The sequence below is a fragment of the Pieris brassicae genome, chromosome 9 (assembly GCF_905147105.1).
Source record: "Pieris brassicae chromosome 9, ilPieBrab1.1, whole genome shotgun sequence".
Taxonomy (NCBI): domain Eukaryota; kingdom Metazoa; phylum Arthropoda; class Insecta; order Lepidoptera; family Pieridae; genus Pieris; species Pieris brassicae.
This window is the reverse complement of record NC_059673.1, coordinates 12,286,375-12,301,303: the sequence shown is the minus strand read 5'-3', so window position 1 is coordinate 12,301,303 and position 14,929 is coordinate 12,286,375. Positions and strand designations below refer to the sequence as shown.

General features: G+C 33.4%; 1 protein-coding gene across 2 annotated transcripts in view; it reads left to right on the top strand.

Annotated features, from left to right (window-relative positions):
• The window catches only part of LOC123714498 (connectin-like), a 66,924-nt gene that overhangs the window by 34,961 nt on the left and 17,034 nt on the right, over positions 1-14,929 (top strand). Inside the window, exon 1 of one of the 2 annotated variants that reach the window (XM_045668765.1) lies at positions 14,536-14,615. The exons of the other annotated variant lie outside the window; for it this stretch is intronic. The gene's annotated coding sequence lies outside the window, so the exon portion shown is untranslated. Of the gene's footprint in view, positions 1-14,535; positions 14,616-14,929 lie in introns of those variants that run through there. 2 annotated transcript variants of the gene reach the window in all.

Here is a 14,929-nt window from a genome sequence, read left to right as displayed (position 1 = left end):
ATCCGAGAATTAACACCCCTATTAAGTGTCTAATGCTCGCTAATCTCTTAAGAATGTCTAGGTAAATGAAATTTGGCAACATAAACCTTAAACCATTTCAATGTGTGTTTCAAATTCGTATATGTAATTAATTCACCGGTACTATGGAAACGTTCAGGTTTATTCTTCTTTTCTATCGAGTTACTGTCAAATTGGAATTCTAGAAAATATTTTTAAATAAATATTAAGTTCGAGCCGTGTTGCCCTACTGGCTTCGAGGCTCATCACTGAGGTTCGATCCCTGGCTGTGCACCAATGGCCTTTCTATGTGCGTATTTAACATTTACTCAAACGGTTTAGGAAAACATCGTGCGGAAACCGGGTTGCCTTAGACCCAAAATGGTGACGGCGTGTGTCAGGAGGCTGAACACGTACTTGCCTATTAGATTAACAAAAGATCATGAAACAGATACAGAAATCTGAGATTCAGTAGCTCAAAGGCTGTAGGTGACACTTAATTATTAATAACTACGATTCAACTCTTTTTCTCCGATTCTTTTATTTATGGTTCCCTTGATTTTTTATATTTTATTAGCGTTTTGTGTCTGAGACACTCTGTCTGACAAGACCCAACGTCTTACACGATATTTTCTTACGCCATTTCCATTGTAATAATAATTTTATTCGCCTCTTCAGAATTTTACATTTTATACCCTTCCATCGTGTATGTAAAATAGTATATGTAGTGTCCAACCAAAAAGATATCGTTTGGTATTTATAATATTCTATACAATTTAGAACTTTAAACTTCTTCTCGACTTAATTCACAACAAAGATTGTTCAGTTGTTAATTCTCAAATAGCTAACAGATTATTTGCAAATCCAATAAGAGTTCGCAAGTTCTAGTCTGAATTTCTAATAACTTCGAAAAAGTATTAAGATAAAGATAAACGAGAGTTCAAAGTGGCCAAATAATTAAAATAATATTTTGATTCTTAATCGCTTTAAGTTACTTTATGACTTATATAATACTAGCTGCCCCCGCGAACTTTGTTTCTCCTTAATGTGGTTTTAGTTAGCCTTAATACGTGACACGAAAGAATAATTTCACTGTATTATCGTCACTATAATTTGAATTTGATTTACACTTCGGTCTAAGTAACACGTGGTTGGCTATGCTAACACCAAAAATTAAAAAAGTAGAAATAATTGACGATTTCACGGTATTTCTTCTACATCTAAATCTATAAAGCAAGGCGTCCTGTTTTATATTCAAGCAAACAATCAGTATTCGGTATCAGTTGGTTTACATCTTTCGGCTCTGTACTTAATTAGCGTAGTACTTTTCAATATAGTATTGGTATAAACATATAAGGTAAAAAATAAAATTAAAACGTTCATTACAAATACATCACGGACCGCAGCTCAAGTTCTCCATACAGAATAATAGTATTACTTCAACATTTCGATTGTATGTGTTGCCTTATAAGGGTGCTATGAAAGTCGAGATTCGGTATGTCCTTTTACGGAAACTTCAAAAGACCTAGTAATTCGAGCCTATTTTTCGGAGTCACGTCACTGCGTTTAGTGATCCATTGACCTGAAGCGGATTGCTTGTAAAATGTAAACGTGTTTAGATTTCAAAGCGTGGGCGCTGAGCTTTTTCACATCTATTCATGAGTCATGCTATAAAGTATCAAAATTGTTGAATCTTTCATACCATGCAAATATCTATACACAAATACATTACGTTGTTCATTCAGCAAAAGGATCTTGATTAAGATTCTGTTTTCTTCTTTTGTTTTTTCTCTATGACTATTGACTATGCTATATCTGTGACTAGTAATAATTTCAGTTTTAGAAACCTCATGACTTAATGATTTGTTGAAATTGTTTCGTAGTGGTCTGTGGTAGTTTTTTAAACTAACGTGGCTTTTGAAAGTGTTTTAAGTAGTTTTATAATACCTTTTTATGTCTTATGGTAGGACATAGGACACACTAATTACACTATTTATTTCTTTATCAAAGAGGGACACTTTTGTACTATAAAACACATTGCATACTTAAAGAGAAAAACCCAGCAGGGTAGTCATCTGGAATGGGTTTTATTGGAATGGATTGTTGCTTTTGGCCATAAGGGCCTCGACAGCTCAGTTCGGGCTATTTTGGCGGAATGACCTTTTCCCGGGACTAGCGTGTCTCTTGCCTCGTCCTCAATCGCGGGTTGGTCCATCGCCTGAATGGCATGGCTTTTTAATATAATTTTTTTTTATCGAATGTAACATATGCATAAGGCCCTCTGTTTATTAATAAATAAATAAAATGTTGAATGTGTCTAAAATTATGATTTTTTTTTATTTACGTACAATTTAGATCTATACCAAAATAAACCTCGGTCTTATTCATTATAGTAGCGTTAAATCAAAGTATATCTTGGCTTGTAGTTTCCGTCCACATCTGCTTGCCACTCGATAGTAAAGTAAATAAATAATTGCCTCAAGCCAAAATTTAACACACTCTATGAATAAAATATAAAACAAAACACATTGATAATTTAGTAGCATTTAATGCTATATTCGAATCAAGTTGTTACCACATAGCCAAAGTACCATAGTTGTTAACACAAATATAAAATACATTATTTGGGAAAAGAATCGTGGCCAAATAGTTAAAAGGCCTGTATAAAAACCAAGTGTTTTTGAATAGAATATTGTTTTATTTTTTGCTGAGACTTTAATAAATATATAGGTATACATTTTAATAATATTACATTAGTTCATTTAAAAACAAATGCTTTTTCATTTGTAACAGAACTTATATCTGGACTGGAAACAAATTAAGGGAAAATGTTCAGCCAACCAATGTCGGTATATGGTAGTACTTTGTAAAGAGGGCTAAATTAAATTGTGTAAACAATGTAATAGGTTTCAAGATTGTCATATTCCCGTTGGATGAAAATAAGAAAGTTCCAAATTAAATTCCAACTTGATCCTCGAGCAGCGTATCTTTATTGTATTGGAAAAAAACACCTGGATGTCAGCGAAGATTTTGCGGACGAATTCTCTCTAAATGTAATAAGTTTGGAAAATGTTCGGAATTACGTTGCGTTTTAATTAAAGTTTTAGATTAACTTTTTGATACTGGTTCAAGGGAGATTCTTCAAATTATGAACCAAGTAGAATCTGCAAATTATTGGTGTTTTAAGGGGATTAATACATAGAATAATAAATTAAAATGAATCATAAAATATGTGGTTAAGCGTAAAATACTAACCGCTGGATAAATTCGATCATTTTTTATTTATTCCTTTAAATCTGTAGATGTTTTAATGGAGAGACAAAATTTAAGTGCATGGGGCACACACATAGGGTAAGGAGCAAAATGCTTCATATGTTGGTATGTTGCTGCTACAAAGGTAGGCTAAATAAAAAATCAAATTAAGGCGAAACAAAGTTCGCGGGGCAGATTCCCTTTCCATAGGGACGAAGTTGTTAATGGTATTCCCAGCTATTCTTAATTCTGTGAATTGTTGTCGATCAGTCATACGAAAGACAAACATCGAAGAAAAACATCGTGAAGAAACTGTCATGTCGTAAAACAAAATTTGCTGTAGGTGCCGATTAGCCTGATGCTCCATTTGGCATTCGCGCAGGCAGAAGCTAAATAAATGAATATAATAAACAAAATAACTGGTTAGGAAAAACAATTAACTTTGTTTTTGCGACCAGTTTTATGGTCAGGTTGTCCTCTGAGAGTCCTTTCTTATTGTAGCTTATTCTCATATATGCTGGGCTAGCCTGCTCCACCTTTGGGCAGTACATCGGCCCATTTTTTTACTTCAAATCATTGCCTTCTCCTGGATACCATTCTAATTAGAATACCCAGTTACATTTTGTGTTCTTCATTTATTTGTATAAGAAGCAAAGGACGTCCTTTGCTTTTGTCTTTTTCCGTATTTTTTTTGTCCTCCATGGCTAGTATAATTTTATGTTCTCTCTCTCCATGTTTCGCCGGTAAAACAAAGTTTTTAACAGTAGTTCACCGTTGCTCATTGTTTCGTTCGTACTTAGCCAAGTCTGACATCTATTACTTAGACATGGAAGTACGAATGTGTTACATTACTTTTTACTGTCATTGATATAGTGTTTATTTTTAATAATTTATGGTAGTATCCAGAAACGTTTCCAAGCGTTAATTTTCCTTCGGTCGACTTCTTTTGAAAAGTGATCCTTTATATGTCCTAAATATTCTTCTACACATTCCATAACCTCCAGATTAACTTTTATCTTGGCATTTATTGCATTGGACATTATCTTAATTTCTAAAGGGTTTATAGTTAATTCTTCTTTCTTCCTTTCCATATCTAACTGCATTAACATTGTCGGATGGCTGACCCCGCTGCGAATATAGACAGTGTATATTATAACATAAATAAAAATCGTCAACTAATTAGTCGGTAATAAAAATTAAATCTTGCTTAATGCTATTAGAGTCAGGAAATAAAATAAACAGACTTTAGACAGCAAGCAGCCGTAGTTTAATTTAATTTGGTTTCACTATTCATTTTTTCCCTTTAGTCAAAGCTTTGAATCTTTATAATTCTAAAATACTATTTCAAGGTAAAATTTGTTGAAGTAATGGTATTTTAAATTTAAATTAAACACAAATATTTTTATCTTTTCTATGAGAGTTCCAGCCTATAATTAATTTTAATTAACATCCATTTAGCTTATCGGATATGATATTATGTTACTTATTAACAGTTGTCTTCTTGATTTTTATACATTATCGGCGATAAAATAAGTTATTTGTAGAAATTGTTACGCTTATGTAAATTAACGTTTAGCCAATTTAACGTTTAAAGTATAAATAAAAATGTGTAAACCTTAAAACATCTGAAACAATTCTTAAAAAAACGGCAATACGTTAGTGACCCTTCTCAGATTCGGGGTTGCCATGGACAAGGCAAGCATATTTCTTTTTATACGAATTCATTACAAAAAATACAGCTTAATTTACAGACAGTCTGTGTACGGGAAGGGAAATAAGCGGCAAGTGCGTTTCATCTGTCAAAATCCAAAGATTATTTGACAGCTGACGTGAGGGTCGTTTAGACTGAAACTTGGCAGTTGGCAAGACAAAGCCTATTAGCAAATTATTAGAGCGGGAGTGATGTAACCTTACTTTGATTACCTCAACAACAACAAATACCTCCGACGACAACATAGTCAGGGAATTATCTAGAAAGTATATAAAACATGTAAACAATCATCGTACACTTGAAATCAATTCCTATTGAGCACTTTAGTTTTTGCTACAGTTATAAATTGTATATTAACATTCTCGGTTCCGATAATGTCCAAGCGTCATTTAGATTTATGAACCCTTAGATAAGCCAAGTTTATTTTTGTTAACGTCGCAACCCCTCTACCCCCAATTGTATGTTAGTTACAAGCTCATATTTTAATCCATTAAAGTCAGTTGTTACCCAGCTTCAAACAAAGAGTGTTATTTAAACATCTCCATACAAAAACCGCTAGCGAACTTAATTCGGGAATAAAGCATTTTCTTTAAGTTATTATTAGGTCCTTACATATGAAATTAGCGTATTTCGTACTGGCCACTTTAATCACGATGTTCTCCTCTTTGGTAAGGAATTCCAAATTCAAATTTGTACAGCTATTTACTCATGTATTTGTGCTTCGATGACCGTCATTCATTTGTTTTTTTCTGTTTGCGTAACTCATTTTACAAAATGGAAAACTTAAAGTATCGTTTACGAGTACGAGTTCCGCACTGTTGCTGCGGAAACGACTCGAAGGGTGTATGATGTGTATGGCGGTCATGTTGCAAAAGAAAACACAGTTCGTTTTTGGTTCCAATGTTTTTGCTCTGGAAATTTCGACCTGCAGAACAAGCCCCGTGGACGGCCTGAGACCCAAGTTGATAATGAAGTATTGAAGGCTATTGTGGAAGCGGATCCATCGCAAACCACGTCCAAGTTAGCTGCAGGCTGCGGTGTTAGTGATAAAACTGTTTTAATTCACTTGAAGCAAATTAGGAAGATTAAAAAGCTTCACAGGTGGGTACCTCACGAATTGACTGAAGTAAACCGGCAAACGCGCGTCGACTGCTGCGTTACATTACTGAACCGGCACAATAATGAAGGTATTTTAAACCGAATCATTACCTGTGATGAAAAATGGATTCTTTACGATAATCGGAAGCGCTCAGCGCAATGGTTGGATCCTGGCCAGCCAGCCAAATTCGGCCCCAAGCGAAAATTAACCCCAAAAAAGTTACTTGTAAGCGTTTGGTGAACTAGTGCCGGTATTGTTCATTGCAGTTTTCTCAAGTCTGGCCAGACTATTACGGCTGATGTCTATTGTCAGCAATTGCAAACCATGACGGAAAAGCTAGCTACACGGCTACACAACAACAACCTAGGCTACAACCTAGGCTGGTCAATCGCTCCACGCCACTGCTACTTCACGACAACGCTAGACCACACACTGCACAACAGACGGCTACCAAATTAGAAGAGCTTAAATTGGAATGTCTAAGACATTACCATCTTTTTCGAAATTTGCACAACTTCTTGCAAGGGAAAAAAATTGACTCTGATGGGGCAGTCCAAATCGCCTTCACAGATTTTATTGATTCCCGTCCGACTGGTTTTTTTAGTTAAGGGATCAATGAACTACCTATGACCTACCCTTCATACTTTGATTAATTAAATGTATTATATTTAAAAATATTCGACTTTTTGTTCCTCCCATACAAAACGCCTAATACTTGTAAGCGCTGGGCCGCAATTGGTGGAGGAAAATTATTCGCGCCATATCTTACTATACAGCTGACCACGATACTCAGCGTTACCGACCCAGAGAGAGAGAGAGATTGTTCATACTAACCTGCCCAACTCGCCGTTGCTATATAGCTGAAACACAAATAGATTATTGAAATATTTGTAAATACCGGTCAAGGATCACTGTGCCAAACAGTAATAGTGTGAACTGAAAGGAACAATATGCGTAAATTTCGCAATGTATGCATTTGCTGAATGTCCGTACATCTCTATAGTCGATTGTTTGCTTATATCTTATGACGTTAAATATCAACGATAATAGTATTAATATTTATAAACATATATACAATATACAGTTTTTTGTGTATTTAAGTCATGTATAGTCGATGTACAGGACATCTATCGAGTCGTATGTAAAACTGCAAAATTACAGTATAACAAGTTTCATACATCATATTATTTTAATTTTAGATTTAACCTTGTCATCAACTCTAGTGAATTAAAAAAAATGGTTTATATATTCAGGATAAAAATAAAATTTAACTTAACGAAACCTACGTTGCATATTTGTGTACTTTAATCTAAACCAACGGAAATGTTATCACAGAAAATGAATTACCCTATAAGAAGCAGCTTGATAGGAAAGAGAAGCAATATTTTATAATACCAATAAGATAGTAAACCAATTACGATGCCTTGTTAGAATTTTAAATTTTTAAGTATTTTTTATTCAATTTAAAGAATGTAATTAATTCAAGTAGTCAATTATGTGTTTAACTATTCGGCGAAATTATGACTAATTTCGGTTCCACCATCGCACTTCTTTATTTTACTAAACATAAATAATAAAATACGCCTAATCGTTATTAATATTTAACCAGAGTAAACAGCCAACAAACTGGGTGACGTTAATTCGATTTTTTTAAATAAGATTAAATTACTTAAAATAAGTAATGTTAATCAAAATTAATTATGTTAATCAAAGACCAAAAACTACTTGCACTGAAGTAGTTTTGTAAATTACAACCGAAATCCAATCTTAATTGCAAGTTCGATTCGGTCGCAGTTTTTGGTTTCTTTTGAATCAAACAGGAAGTTCGTTAGACGTTTCACAATTCAAAGCCAGACTTGAATTCTATTCTGTGTTCAATTTTCAGAATAAAACTGTAATATTGAATCTATGAAGACGCCTTTCGCGTTTAACACCCAAACTTCGGGAGGTTTGTTTTATTTATAATTACATAATTCGTAAAATTTTGTTTATTAACCGCTTTTAAATGCAAAAGATTCAAATCTGGTTTGTATTTTTATAACGAATACACTGAGACGCGACTGTTTCGCTTTCAAACATTCGTTTACAATGATAATAGTACAGTATAGTTAAAATAATTTGCAAAATATTTTAAAATGTCTAGTGAGTGATAATAATAACATTTGAAATATGTATTTCTTGACAAAATGTCCTAGATGGGGCAGAGAGCGTCCACAGTGAGTCTCCACTGTATTCTTTACCTCGCATTTCACCTCGCTCCAAGTCTTTCCGGATTTCTTTGTGTCTGTACGATGCCAGGTTTGCTTGGGACAGCCACGCTTCCACATTCCATGCGGGTTCAATCACACAATCAAGCGATTAATTTAGGATATAAATGGAATATCTTCGGAGTTTCATTTCCATTTTTTACATATCTAGTAAATATGATTTTCTTAATTAATTTCCATGTAACTTTGTGAGTCATTATTACCAAGCATAGTAGAAATTACATCATAAAATACAATGATAAAAAATTCTTACCGAATCTGTTGATTCAATAGATTGATTAATACAAATTCATCACCCTGATATGACGTAATATGGCAGCCGTTTTTTTATATCTACTATCAATTACTAAAGGTTCTCATAACACTGTTTGACCTTCATTTATCAAATTTAGAAGTTAGGGGATCTAAAACTGTATATTTCGTGGCGTATGCAGGATAAAGAAAATATATGTGCTCGTGCTGAATGGATGAAAGACTGTTACTTCGTGCAGAAGGAATCTCTAGAGTAAAATTTCAGTGCTTTGAACATGTCTTTTGAGTTCAAAGCTTTGATTTATTCGGAGATTTCTTGCACCTGGAATAACGTAATTAATAAAAGCCACAACTTAAAAATTTTGAGCTCAGTACTCAGTTTTAGTAGGATAATTTTAGTAAAAACTTGTACATAGTGTTAAATACATATTATCTGTTCTGCAAAAAGCAAGATAAAAAAGCCCGGCATTGCATTAGCGAGTCTAGTCCCGTGTCTATCACTCAATACCTGAGTATACCTCCTGCTAGTTTGCCCCTAGTAGTATTAACAAGCAAATCTTTCTCTTTAATTAAATAAAAACGTTACTTATAAGATAATCGGTATTAGCCAGTTTTTGTTAAGTTCAATTTATTAGTTTAACATAACCATAAAGGAACTGCCCTATGATCCATTGTGGGTGGAACTTCACGTTTCTATGTACTTAAGACATAAAATAATATATCGCTGATATGGCGTCGTGGGTGAGGTTCATGAATATTCATTACAGGATTCGAATCAGGATATGGCTTAGTTTATGGTCGCTCTGTGTTTTTGCTTTATGACAATTGACCTAAAATTAAAGCATTGTTTTGAATGGAAGGCTAAATTATTTTAGTATTGTGGTTCCAGGCTACGAATTATTTTAAATCGCACAGAATCTATGGTTCGATTTCTCCCAAGAAAAATACGCAAGTGGTTTTATAACAGAAGATTTCATAACAGAAATTTTGTCCATATAAACAAACGCATAAACTCGGTTAATGTTCCGTAAAAAGTATTACATCATATAAAATCGTCCGTTATTTATATCTTGTCAAATTTCTTATATGGCTACGCTAAAATGAAAGTCTCACAAAACGTCTCGGTCAATGTCTATGGCATTAGGATTAGGATTTATTCAAAGTCAAAGTCAAAAATCATTTATTCATATAGGTAACACAATGTACACATATGAACGTCAAAAAAAATTTAAAGGCTTCTAATTTTACATTTACTGCCAGTTCTCAAATCAAGGGCGTAGAACGGAAGAGAAGAACTGGCAATCAACTCTCCGCCACTCTTTTTAATCGCCGAGTTTTTTTTTTTATTTCACAACGTTTGTAAGTAGCTGCAACCGTTACACCATGTTACACATGACATCAACAGGAGGCATGGTGCAATAGAAGCACACTTAAATTCTCGTGGGAAAAACACCCCAATACATAGTCGAAATAACTAATATCGCCGTATACATGAATTCAAGTACGACCAGTCACCAAAAGTAGCACCCGGTCACGAGTATCACACATGGCCAGCCATCCATATTATCCAGCCATATTAAAATAGATTGATTATTATTATTTAATTATGTTAACACAGTAAAGGATAATTCTAGACTTACGAGTAGCTTTTCGAGCTAAGTCAATATTGGTTTAAACGGTTCGGTGTTCACAGCGAAAGCTAATAATCTAATAAATTATATATCGCATCTGTTAAAACAAAGATATCTAGGCGTATATAAGCCTGAAGTAGAAACATCAATCGCTCACCTCTTTATTAAATATAAATATTTAAACACGTGAACAACCAAAACGAAGACGTTGGTAGTTTAACGTTAGTTAATTAAAATAATAGAAACTCGGAAGAAGCCCGACGGAATGATCGTATTCTATACGAACGTGGGATTCTTTTCCGGTGTCAGCTGTCAGTAGCATTTGTTTCTTCAATAAAACTATTACCACAGATTATATGATGATTTTACTCGTAATGCCCTTTGAACCGCAATCACTTAAAATGCTAATATCCCAAAGCACACGTATCGAATGCTAATGTAACTAAATCGTCTTCAAAAGCAATACTTCATGACAATTGGCCATTCCGTATTCATAGAGGAGAGACCACCGACTTTGTATTATTTCAAAACGTGAATAAAGAACTATGGCTCTTATTTCTAAAGTATTACTGAAAAAAATATTTAAAATAAAATTAAAATTTAAATATTAAATATAAAATTATAATTAAAATATGTGGAATTATTCATTCAAATTTGATGGGAAATTTATCTTACCTTTTTTTAAAATATACGATGAAAAGGTAAACATAATATTAGCTCTTAAGAAGTAAACATCAAAGATATTGTTATGTAAACAGTAATTTAACATTTTTTATTACATTGGGCACAGTTTGAGTAGAATGATTTCATGTGACGAATTTAGAAACCAGCTGTTATTTGAAAACCACTTCCGATTAATCTTTTATAGTTTTCCTATATTTAAAACAGAAATGTAACTTTTCTTCGAAGTTGCATTTCGTGTTTTTGGAGATCCAAACGCCAGACACAAACTGCAGGTGTTTGATATAACCGTCCCTTAAAATTTTAAAGATATTTGTATTGTAGAGAACACTTTTTTGTATATTAAAAATGTATATAATATAGGCAATGTATGTACTTTTTTATACTATATTTTTCTTTTATCAACATTTATTTAATTGACGTTCATCAAAGAGATATTCAGCTAATTTTGATTTGAGTCGAGTCTCTATGATTAGACTAGATGTTGACCAATCACAATAAAGCGTATCTTGTTAACGTTTCGTTTCCCAATTTTACATTTGATTCGCGGGTCTTTTAATATAATATTAGTTTTTAGTAATCGCTTATGATCTTGAAAACAATTTCTGAGAAATTATATTTTTATTATTTACATCTCATTCACTCAAAATTACTATACTTATCGTGAAGCTAAAATTAAAAATTATGTAACAGCAATTAACATTTAATACATTTTCAAGTTCACAAAATTTCTTATACGAAAATGTATAAGAAATTTCGTGAACAAGAATGAAGTTAAATGTGCTTTAATTAATATTTGATGTTTAAAAGCATGTATAAGATTTTTTATTTATGGTAACACATTGTAAAAGCAGGTCGTACAAAGCTCTTTGTCCTTTGATTTCTTTCGCTTCGAAGGGTTTCTTGCAAAAAGTCAATGTTCGAAACAGTTGTTTAGTGTTATTTAGTTAGTCCTTCGATTTTTTAACCGACTTTGAGAACCCCGAACGAGTCTCCTATGTAGGAGTCTTTTCTCTCTGCTTCTATATGCTGAGATTCGAATGGACTTATATTGGATGGAGGCAAACGTAAACACAGGCTCTGCGAATAAGAGAGATATGAGGAGAATTGTAACTGGATATCATGTCGTGAAGAAACTCACGTAGAAGGGACTGGATGCAAACGAGCAGAACAATTTGAATAAAATACCGCCCATGGAATGGCGGGGGGTTTGCGTTGCCCACAATGGGAATGGTACGCTCTTTTCTAAAAGGCTCTTAAGTTTATCGGTTCAGTAATACATAGGCTGCTAGCTTTTTCCATAAATAAGAAAAAACCATAGACTGTCGACTTCTTCTTATAGTGCCATCCCTCCGAAGATTGGCGATTATCATGATATAGTTTAATTTTGATTCTGAACAATGACTTGGTGCTTTGACCATGGTTGGGTTGGTTTATGGTTTTTCAACCAAGACGTGCGTCTGTGGCAAGGTCCCCGTCTACCTGCCACTTTGCCTTGAATGATTATGTGATGGTCGTATTTTGGTGGCACATAAAACGCTACCGAAATTCTCAAGTTTCCTTTTCTTTATTGGTATAAGGACTTTTTATATCTCACTCACACTGTCGAAATATTTTTCACACTGTTTTGTCTTACATTCACAATGAGTAAGAGTGTTCTACACTGGTTTGGGTATAAACAAAAGTGACTTAGTAGTATAAAGTAGGTATAAAATAAACTTTGCACCGATTTTGTTTAACTGTGTCATAGCCTCAAAATATTAATGTATTAAACCATAAAACTGTGTTTCATAATAACCGCTAGTAATACCTTACTGTAGTAGTAATTTCTAAAATTACAATTGCATGAGTTGGATTTCATCCAGGTGTTAAAACGAGCCGCGAACTATTTAGGAAGTCCGGTTCTTAGTTTAAATATTCAGATAATTCATATCCACTTACGTCTGAAGGTTTGTCTGATAATCATATTTATTTAGAATTTCAAATTGTAAATGTATATGATTTCTATGGAGCTGCCGTGTATTCTCGTATTTGAAGCATTTTATAATTAACTAGCTGCCACCGCGAAGTTTTAGTTTTAGTTAGCCTTAATACCCTAACACGAAATAATAATTTCACTGTATTATCGTCACTATAATTTGAATTTGATTTAAACTTCGGTCTAAGTAACACGTGGTTGGCTATGCTAACACCAAAAATTAAACAAGTAGAAATAATTGAATTTCACGGTATTTCGTTTACTACAAAATAAATTTAATTTATACTTTAGCCTCTATAACACGTGGTAATCATGATATTGAATTGTAGCTTATATGACACGTTTGTCGGTTTACCATAGCAGTGCCATCTATTGATTACTTACTCAATCCAGTCGAAATGTATCGACATCTGTTAGAATCTTTTGGAGTTGTTGATAATTGTGACTGTCAATTAATTATAGACAAATAATTTGCAATAAAATAAAATTGCGACTATAATTAAAGATCTAAGCTATCCTATCTCTTAAGTTGGACCAGACTGCTCACGGTGTGCGAATTTAATTTAAAATCGGTTAAGTAGTTCAGGAGTCCTTCGCGGACAAACATCGTAACAGGAGATTTATATATTAAGATTAAGCAGTGTTGGCGTGTGACTCTCATTCCGAGGACGTAGGTTCTATCCCCGGCTGTGCACCAATGGGCTTGCTATGTATGTCCGCATTTAGGCTAAAATATCGATGGGGTATGTCATGTACAGGAGGCTGTTCACCTACTTGCTTGTAAGATTGAGAAATGATCGTGAAACAGATACAAAAATCTGAGGCTCAGATCTGAAACGGTTGCACCACTGATTTTTTTAAAATAAATTAATTTATAATACATATATAAATGATCATAAGCAGAGCTGTGTTGGACTAGTAGTCGCAACTTGTGACTCTTTCACCAATGGACTTTCTGTCTATGTGCACATTTAATACTCGCTAGTACGGTAAAGGACGTCGTGAGGATACAGTTGCCTGTATCCTGTAGCCTGAAAATTCGACAATGTGGATCAGGCACATAAGGACGACTTGTCTATTAAGTATAATAAGTGATCATGATACATGTATAGAGGTCTGAGGCCCACTTAACTGGGTGTAGCGCTACTGGATTCTTTTTAATTATCTTAAGATATTAATACATATATGTATATTGACGCTGCCTTGTGGTTCTTGGGTTCGATTACTAGCGAAGTAACATTTTTTAGGCACTTGACACAAGCGATTATCTACTTAAAGATTATCAATGAGACGTATAATTGTATCTACCCCATGTTTTCTTTACAAATATCGGTACATATGTGCAATTAAAAAAATATATTGTTATAATTTTTTATATTAGCAATTTAAAGCGGCCCCAACGTTTCTTTAATACGATATTAATAGTAATAACATTAATTTAAAAGAGTTTAGTTCTTACTGGCTTTGTTCTCGAAAACCTATTTTCCAAATCTATGGAACAAAATGGTTAAAATTGACGAATCACCAGTGCTTTGTAAAATTCTTTCACGAGGTGCAATAAAAGTTCTATTGTAATCTATTATAAAATATATATGAATTATTTAAACAAATATTTTTGGCGTTACCATAGTGCAATTCCGAGAACGCGTGTTCACTGTCGCGTCAGCGTCCTTGATATTATTATTGTGTAACTATATTTAATATCATCATAGACGAGTCTTATTACATGGGTTATTGGAATCAAGAGGTAATTAATAGAACATTTGATTAAAACAGCTACCTTATATGTGCTAATAATAATGACAAATAAAAAAATCTATAACTTTTTGACTTGTGTTCGTGTTGTTGCTGTTTCTTTCTTTGACAAAGGTAAATAATATTTTAGATAGTGCTATGTATTGATAATATATATACACACAGTATTGCAGTTGTCTTTAATAACGTTGAAGATAGATCCCGCCAATTCACCTAACTAAAGATGTGAATAACGTCCTGTTCTATAATGTCTATCTACATTGTGTCTTTAATAATTAAATATTAAATAGTCCTGTGGTTAATCAT